The sequence below is a fragment of the Spea bombifrons genome, chromosome 3 (genome assembly GCF_027358695.1).
Source record: "Spea bombifrons isolate aSpeBom1 chromosome 3, aSpeBom1.2.pri, whole genome shotgun sequence".
Lineage (NCBI taxonomy): Eukaryota > Metazoa > Chordata > Amphibia > Anura > Pelobatidae > Spea > Spea bombifrons.
This window is the reverse complement of record NC_071089.1, coordinates 90,998,356-91,006,945: the sequence shown is the minus strand read 5'-3', so window position 1 is coordinate 91,006,945 and position 8,590 is coordinate 90,998,356.

Below are 8,590 nucleotides of genomic sequence, written 5' to 3'. Positions count from 1 at the left end.
ACAATTAAAAACATTATACAGTGGTGTGAACAAGAAAGTACACCCTCTTTGAATTCTATAGTTTTACATATCAGGACATAATAACATCCATCTGTTCCTTAGCAGGTCTAAAAATTAGCTAAATACAACCTTAGATGAAGAACAACACTAGACATAAGTGCACCTTATGATTCACTAGCTTGTAGAAAAACTTTTAGCAGCAGTAACTTGAAGTAAACATTTTCTGTAGGACTTTGAAAGTTCATTCAGTTCATTGAATCAACAATTGATGAAGTCTGGACTTTGACTGAGCCATTGCAATACCTTGATTATTTTCTTTTTTCAGCCATTCTGTTGTGCCAGCCATTTGCTGATGTGCTTGGGATCTTTGTCCCGTTGTACTTCAGCAAAACTTTAGCTGTCGGACAGATAGCCTCACATTTGACTCTAGAATATTTTGGCCTAAAGAGGATTTCATGGTCAACTAAATGACTGTAAGGTTTCCTGTGACTGCAAAATAAGCCCCAATTATCACTCTTCCACCACTGTGCTTGACAGTTGGTATGAGGTGATGCTGTGTATTATGGTCAGATATCTCCACATTGGTTTTGTCTGTCCAAAAAACATTTTTCTAGGAGTGGTTTGTTCAGATGCAACTTTGCAAACCTAAGCCATGCTGCCATGTTCTTTTTAGAGAGGAGAGGCTTTCTCATGGCAGCCCTTCAAAATAATCCATGCTTGTTTAGTTTTATTTCTAATTGCACTTAACATTGAACTTTAACATTTAACATGCTAACCGAGGACTGTAGAGTCTAAGATGTAAGTCTTGTTTTTTTTTACAATTTCCTGGTCTGATATTGGGGTGAATTTTCTGGGACATCCACTCCTGGGCAGATTGACAGGTGTCTTAAATGCTTTTCACTTTTAAAAAATCTTTCTCACTGTAGAATGCTGGACTTTAAATTGTTTTGAAATGGCCTTATAACCCTTCCCAGATGAATGGGCAGCAACAATTGCTTCTCTAAGATCATTGCTGACGTCTTTCCTTCTTGGCATTTTGTTAACACACACACCTGAATACTCCAGACCAGCAAACCGCTAAAACTTTGGCAGTGGTCACAGTTGCTGATGATCAATTAATCAAGGGCATTTGATTAGCAGAACCTGTCTGCTACTTAGCATCTTAACTTCTATGGAAGCAGCAAGGGTGTACTTAGTTTTTCACACATGGCTTCTTCAGCTTGCCTTTATTTTTGTTGATTAAACCATGACACGGTGTTATATGTCATGTGAGGTTGTGTTTACCTAAGTTTTAGACCTTCTAAGGAACAGATGATTGTTATTGCATCCTGATATGTAAAACCAAAGAATTCAAAGCGGGTGTACTTTCTTTTTAACACAACTTTATATTATATAAAATATCATTATATAGTTGACAGCTCTATATACCGTATTTGCTCGATTATAAGACAAGGTTTTTTTTAAGAGCAAATGCTCTTCTCTGGCAGCCAGCGAACATCTGCACGATGGATGCAGACAACCCCCGCTACTGCTGGCTTTTCCGCCGGGGCTTCTACGACTTAGCACCGGCGTCACAAGACCTTCCGTTGCTCAGTCATAGAGGCGCCGGTGGAACTACACCCGCTGCCCCCACCAGACACCAGGGAGTCAGAAGCACTGGTAAGTCAGGGGGAGTGTTATATGGGGGGCCATAAGGCCTTTCTGGAGGCACAGTGCCCCATGATATGCCTTTTAACCCCCTTATGACACCCTGCCTCCAGAAATGCCTTTTAACCCCCTATATGCCACTCTGTCTCCAGAAATGCCCATTAACCCCTGACATATAGGAGTATAAGGTATATGAGGGAGGCAGAGTGGCATATAGTGGGTATAAGGCATTTCTGGATGCAGAGTGGCAAGCCTGGGGGCAGATGTGCATAACTGGGGGGGGCAGGTTGGCAAATAAAAGGAAATAAAAACAAAAAAAAAATTAGCTTTTATTAAATATGAAAAAATAGTTAACATGAATTAATATTTACTAGTAAAACTGTTTTCCTATAGGGTTGTCTTATATTCAGGTTATTTCTAAATTAATATTCAGATTTTGGGGGGGGTCATCTTATAATCGGGCAAATACGGTAGTTATTTTATTCATTAGTAGTTTTTATTAAAAATATATACGTGGCTAATTTAACAGTTCTATCAAGCTTGCAATCAGTACAGTGCTATGCTCAAATAAAATACTTGTACCAATTCCTGAGTACATTAAGATCCTGTGCAAATTACTCTACCTTGGAAACCGCATGCCTTTCTAATTGTGGATCTATTCAGAGTTATTTTCCATTTCAGGGCACATGTTTCAAGGGATGTATTTCCAAAGCATGAGGGTAAGCTATAGCAATGATCTATTTTTGCTCTCAGTGTCTTAGGAATATACAAGATACTCACAATTAAATGTTGTTGTTTTAAAATGTGTGTGTCCATCAAACCCATCTACAAGCTTGAAATATTCCTTGTTATTTTGCCAATTTAAAAAACATACATATTAGTTTTTCATAATTTAAGAATGTAGTTTGGGTAGAATGCAGTTTCAAAGTGAAAATCCTCATGCATATTTTGTTGAAATAAACTTACTCATGTGTCTCATAGTATGATTCCCAGTGATTAGCACGCAAATTAAATTGTAGGCTTGATGGGTACCTCTTTTAATGTATCTTAATTAATATTTACAAAATATTTTAATAATAATTGAGACTTATAGCAATAAAAGTGATTTTCAAAATATGCTAATGTTAAATATGCAGGATTAGACATGAGAAGAATGTTAATGCAGGTTAGCTGCTATTTGACCCTATTGTACTGTAATCAGGAATAGATTCGCTGTTAATGTTACTAGAAAAGATTCTAATAACATAAGTGGACACTTACAAAGCCAACATATGAAAAACTCAGGCTAAGCAAAATACAAAGTTTAATAATTGCATTCCTGTTTGTAATAAGGGTTTTTCTGTATATTTCCAAATTTTTGTTCAAAGTTTTTCACCAGGGCCACTTCATTTGTTCCCTCTGCATTGCTCTGCTCTACCTGACAGTCACAGAAGGGATGTTTGCTTGAAGGTCTTTTTAGTTTATAAAGGGATTGGGAGTGGTTGTAAGAGGTCAGACTGCTGTGATGTATTACAGAAGAGGACATAGGAAGAATGACAGGACTCCATGAAAATAAACCTTTTAATGGAGTCCTTTAGTGACACGGAGCATTAGGGAGAAAAATAAAATAACAGCTTTCATTTACTTATCTTTACACGATGCAAGCACTTGCCTGGCGTTATTTTATGGGGTACCCTAAGTGCAACAGTACCCTGAATAACATAATCCATGAAGAGTTCTGTTTCTATAAACGCAGCCCGTGAGCTGGGGAGTTTGAGGAGTCCTTTGTACGTGGTTTATATGAACTGATGGAGTACTGCGGATTAGGGCATGCTGAAGAGGAACGCATTTGTGACCTACTTGTGATAGGTTTAGCTGATGCTGATGTGTCGCAGAAAAGCTTCAACTCCATCCTGAATTGACACTACATGTAGCTATCCGAATTTCACGCCAAAGTGAGTTGGTGAAATCACAGAATGTGACTATGAGGTCTGAATGCATGGTTAACTAGCTATGGAAATGTTTAATGATGATGCTTTTGATACAGTATGAAACTCAAATACTAAAGTTTGTTCTCTACACAATATTATTGTGTTTTGTTTGCATTTTTGTAAATTTCAATATATTAATGCCATATAGACAGGCCTAGATAGGGTCATGGCAAGTGAATGGAACTATGTAACAAAATTTCTGATGATTCCCAATATCATTTTGTGAAGGTCCATCCAAAGCCAAAAAGCACCCCTTTAAGCCATTACAGTTTAAGATAGTAACAACTATATTAAAATTATATAGATGCACATGCATATAATGTTCAGATATCAGTGCTGATGAAGGTTCTTCATATGATTTGAAAGGATGGACAAGTAAGACAGTTATGTTTCGAATTTGTTACATTTCCATGTTAGTCGATCATAAATGATTGATATTCATGGTACATAGCAGGGTAGCAAACACTAATATAGATACATATTCTGATTTCCAAGTGACCTTTACACATACACCAATAGTACACTGTACTTAGACTGAGAGGTTAAAAATCTTGAAAACAATTTTAACATGTTTATTTTCCTTCTTTGAGCCAGAGTGACAATCAGCAATTGATTGTGCGATTAAACATCTTTGTTCAACACATGAACTAAGTACATCTGATCTTTCATTATTATTGGGTAGTCATGTTCCTTAACTGGATTTAGTACATTAAACATATAGCCCCATGAAGCAGATTGAGCATTTGGATGGGTGCATGGACAGAGATGAAATAAAATGGACAGAGTTCCCTCAGCCCAAGCTGAGAGAACTAAAAATTCTGGTATGTTTGCGGGCAATAAACAAAACCATAGATAAGAACTTTCACATTTCTTATTTTATACTAATACTTTTTTTTTTTTTTTTTTGGAATACTAAATTCACTTTAATATACAGATACAAGACATGACCACAAAGATTAGAAATTTCAGATTCTTACAGATTCTTCAAGCCAGCGCCAAATATGTATAGGTTAGTTTGGAATCTGGAAAATAATGTTATACAAATATTTACTTCTCCCACTCACTTGAAGTCCTTGGAATGCCACCATTGCCTAAGGCAGCTGCATCTGCTATTCTATATTGGACTCTGCAGGAGATATTGTATCCTGCTATTAAATGCATGGAGCAAATAAGAGACACGGCTTAGTGAGGATCTCTGCATAACACATTATAACTAATTTTCATTACTTGCTGCAAGGTAAACAATTTCAGTTCCTAAGCAGCTGTAGATGGGTTCCTTACACTGCATAGGAAAACCCTTGTAGGATTAAAAGCTTGACACTGTAACAGTGTAGTTTGGCATGACAGTAGAACAAAAATGTAGAAAATTAAAATGGCTTTCCATTGTGTCTTCTTTTCTTTCTTCCTTTCTTTTTATTTTATATTTTTTAAAAGTTGTCATGGAGATCTAAAAAGTGTAAGCAAAGGTGTACTAAATTTTCACTAAAAGTATTGATTTTTTTGATGCATCTTTTGTGCAGGTGGAATGTACCGTAATCTAAAATGAATATCATGTGAAGGTAATATCCAAATATCGTTTTATTTTATAAAATAGAAACTTAAACAAAGATTATTTAAATGTAACCACAGGACATTTTCTTTATTTGCCAGTTTTGGTTAAAGAACCAATACTTTAGATTCAAAATATTTCCATGTTTCCACATTTAATCCAACATATTTCTGAAATGGCATAACACAAAAGGCTTTTTGGCCTGCAGAAATTGTTTAGGGCACGACCTTCTCGATATATGTTGAAGGTCATACATGGCTTTAATGAGGAAGATGTCACTACATTTGCATAGTTGCCTCTCTGCATTTATTATCTGGTCTACAGACATTTTTTAATGAAAAAAAAAAAACAACTGAAACAACGAAGACCTTGTAGATTCCGAATGCAAAATATTAAACATTTAAAAGTCTTTAGCAAAATTATGCCCTGAGTTGTGATACAAAAGTGTTGGGTTCTACAGGAGACTACCCTAAATCCAAGGCCAGATTAAGTTGCTTTGGGCCCTGGAGCAATTACAAAAGGCCCCCCTTCTCTAGATTTCCCACCTTTAGCAATCTCCTTTTCCACTGATTTTTCTTCTGCTTTCTGCCTCTTGCATTTTTTTCCTTCTGTGCTATTTCCCCCCCCCCTCTCTTTGGCATCACAGCACAGTGTCAGCAAGGAAGGACGATTGCCGCACGTCATGAGACCCTATATGATAGCCACTTTGTGGGACAGATAAGAGGTATGGACTTGTCAGAATACCGGGGGCCCTGGAGCAATTGCTCCACGTGCTCCACCGTCAATCCAGCCCTACCTAAATCTATGTACCTAGAAACAGAGATGTACATTGTTATGTTTACACAGAAGCAAACAATTAAACAAACCTATACTCTGGAAAAGTCAGAAATATTTAAGACCGTGCTTGTGGCATATGGGAGAGGTTATATAATATAGCACTGTCTCACTATAAAACACAGTTTATACTGTTTTCTGGATCTTTGGTAGTGAAAAGCAAATGAGACATCACTGGGCGTGTCACTTCTCAACTCTTATTTCATTATATAGCTACCCTAGAGCATTCACCAGCTGCATCAAACAGATTATGCAGCTCATAGCAATTTCATCCATGCTGGGGACTAAAGAATTTAACATACTCAAAGTGTCAACAGCAAGGATATCAAACATATGCAAATGCATGTAGGAACTGCTGTGAGTACAGTTTAGATAATATAATGGAGGTGCAAATATTGGTATCTGGATTTTATTAGCATCCATTCAAAGGTTAATTTTCCATATTTCTTGTGCAATGCAGACTGATTTTATAATATACCGTGCTTTCCAGGCAAAAAATACACAGGCCTTCCATTCTTATAATAATCACTATAGTTGTATAATTTCAAGGGTAAACATTTAATATTTTTATTAAAACAAGCTGTATTACATAGAGAAAAAAACAATGATCGCAAAGTCAAAAAATCTACAGTGGATGTGTCTTTAGTTAGAACATAAAATAATTGTCACTATTAATAATTCTCCTGAATTAAACTGTTTATACTGTTTATTTCCCATTCCTGAAGATATTTTATATTTTTCAGATCTGTTAAACACCAAAGTCTGGTGCAAACTGTTGCCCACAAGTAGCTCCTTAACTCAGCTAAAAGATAAAACATTGATGTCCTAGAACTGAAACCATTACAGGATGTCCTTGCTGAAAGTTGTCTTGTGATCTTTGTGTAACTATTTCCGTTAGCATGCATATGTCAATAAATGTTGTATTCTGAATAAGGAAAAGATACATTGGGAGTTTTGTTTACAAAGAAGTTCTAATGTAAAGATGTAAATGTGTTGGTAAGTATTTCTGTTCTCATGCATATGTCAATAAATGTATTCTGAATTAGGAAATGATACATTGGGAGTTATGTTTACAAAACATGTTCCGATAGAAAGAGGTAAATATGATTCACTCCCCTTAGCAATGAACATCAGTTTCCTGCTTCTTCCTCTGTTTTTATTTGCACCAGTAATAGTCTTCATTTACTTTAGTGTCCTATGTGTATTTTTAGCACATATATCAAGGTAAACTTTTAATTTAGCTGGGTTTAAATCTAGTTTATGTATTTATTACATATTACTATAGCAGTGTTCTTCAAACACATGACTCTTGTTAGGTGCTTACAGGGTATGTCTGGCAGCTTTTGACCCATAGGGCAATAGAGTGGCTCCTACAACACTTCTGGCAGACACCACAATTAATACAAAGCGCCCATTACTGTCCAACACATATTAATCAAAAAAATGAGTTCATGGAAAGCACCTAGAAGGAACACAGAAAGGATTCAGTCATAGGTATTTGTTATTGGGCACCCGGTGGCTATATGTGGAATTGCAGGTGTAACACACATGATGCATTAAGACATAGATCCAAATCAAGATTTTATATTTAAATTGGTCTACCATGACTTTATGCAGGTATATTCTCTGTATACAAGATATCACTAAATTGTATGTGTCTATTGACAACATTAGACTAAGATTCCTCCCAAATGTAGATGTATATATACCTATAGTACCCTGTTCTGACTCCTTTACTTATTACTTGAATGTACTTGTACTTCTCATGTGCCATATTAATAAAATATACATACATACTACCATATAAATGAGATATTAATTTTGCTTGGTGGTTGGTCTGGAGATTGTAGAACATATAACAGAGGAGCCATATTTTATGAGCATGTTTAGAAATTTAAATTGTTTTTTTTTTGTTTTTAATTCTGTGACACACTAGTTCCTTTTCAGGTGTTTTCACATTTGCTATTTTCTTCTCAGTAATAGGTGAGTTCTTTCCCATGTCAGTAAGCATGTGTATACAGAAAGTGGCATCAGGATCAGCATTTTCCAAGAAATCAAGAATCCTTACATAGCCCTATGCATGGGCATATTAAGCATCTGCCTCAAATGCTGACCTGCTAGGTGGGCATCCCACCTTTGTGCTTTCCTTTATTAGTAATTTAGATTTGTGCAATAGGAGGTGTCATAGAAATAGATAATCTATGGAACTAAAAACTGTAAAAGCTTGTCCTGGATTATACCATGATTGGTTTATTGTTTTGTGCATGTGAGTTTTCGGTAATGGCTACACACATAGAGCAAAAGTACTTATGTAAACAAAAAATCCTCCTATAATTTGTGAATAAATATAATTGTGCATACAAAGCAATGTTTTGAGATAACAGTATTTTTTTAAGAAATGAAAGTAAATGAAAGTAAATGAAAATACATTTATCATTCTAAATAAATAAAACTAAAAAAAAAAAAAACTAAAAAAAATAAATTAGCCATTTAGAGACATCAAACATGCATTGTTTAGTCTGAAAACTGTTTGTTGTAGCATATGTGTACAACAATGAGGTAGACTGGGAGAAATATATTTCTGAAAAGA